This window comes from Cebus imitator, unplaced genomic scaffold, assembly GCF_001604975.1.
Source record: "Cebus imitator isolate Cc_AM_T3 unplaced genomic scaffold, Cebus_imitator-1.0 Scaffold586, whole genome shotgun sequence".
Lineage (NCBI taxonomy): Eukaryota > Metazoa > Chordata > Mammalia > Primates > Cebidae > Cebus > Cebus imitator.
The window spans coordinates 401,280-401,622 of record NW_016107901.1 but is presented as its reverse complement, the minus strand read 5'-3'; positions in this window follow the sequence as shown (position 1 = coordinate 401,622).

Genomic DNA, 343 nt, shown 5'->3' with positions numbered 1-343 from the left:
CGAGAGCGCCCCCTGCCGGCCGCGGCCCCGCGTTCGCCCCGGCGTGGCCGGGAAGGCGGGACCCACGCCCCCAGCTCCGGGCGCCCGCCGCCCAGCCCTGCGCCGCACACACCGGCCCGCGGGGCCCGGTCCCCGCCTGCAGGCCCGCCTTCGGCGCCCGCCAAGGCCCTGGCGGCTGCGGCCCAGACACCCTCCAGGCCCCGCCCGCCAGCAGCCGCCCAGGCCGACACAGGGACGAGCTCTCTTCCTCGTCCCGCCTGAGCCTCGCCGGCGCCCAGGGGACCCCCACGCTGACGGGACGGGGCTGCTCCGTGTGACGCTGCAGAAGGCGAGCTGTCTTTTC